Source organism: Schistocerca americana, chromosome 9 (genome assembly GCF_021461395.2).
Source record: "Schistocerca americana isolate TAMUIC-IGC-003095 chromosome 9, iqSchAmer2.1, whole genome shotgun sequence".
Classification (NCBI taxonomy): Eukaryota; Metazoa; Arthropoda; class Insecta; order Orthoptera; family Acrididae; genus Schistocerca; species Schistocerca americana.
Genome location: NC_060127.1, coordinates 128172000 through 128172685, shown reverse-complemented (window position 1 = coordinate 128172685; position 686 = coordinate 128172000).

The window sequence follows — 686 nt, the reverse complement described above, 5'->3', positions numbered from 1 at the left end:
TGAAACAAAGGATTCGTAATGCCACTGCCACCAATGATGACGTTATGCTACAGCGAACATGGCAAGAAATCAAGTACCGTCTTGATGTGCTTCGTGCAACTAAAGAGGTCTATTAAACAATGTCAAAAAAACTTTTATAAACACTGATTACAAGGAAAGAAATGTTGTTAAAATATTTCAAGAACTGCCATTCTAACAAAATTTTGAAGTTGTAAAGGAACTTTATGGACACCCTGTAAAACTATTCCATCTGGTGTAGAAGATGCATGAGACAGATGAAATAGTCTCAGACTTGAAGAAGAAATGATAATTCCGATTCCAAAGAACTCAAGTGCTGTCGAGGGTGAATGCTACCTAACCAAAATTGTGGTACGAATTACTTACAGGAGAATGGAAAACTGGCAGAACTCGATCTCAAGATCAGCTTGGGTTTCGGGCAAATGTAGAAGCACACCAGACAAAACTGACTCTGCGACTTAGAAAATACATTAAAAAACGCAGTACTGCCCTGTAGCTTTTGCAGATATAGAGAAAATTTTTGACGATGTAGGCTGCTTAACACTCTTTGAAAGCAAATGAAACTATATGGTTCCACAGATCTTTTCAGGTCTCAAACGTCTGTGATGTATACATACATGAAGCAACAAATGAAAATTTGTACCAAGGCCAGGATTCACACCCAGGTT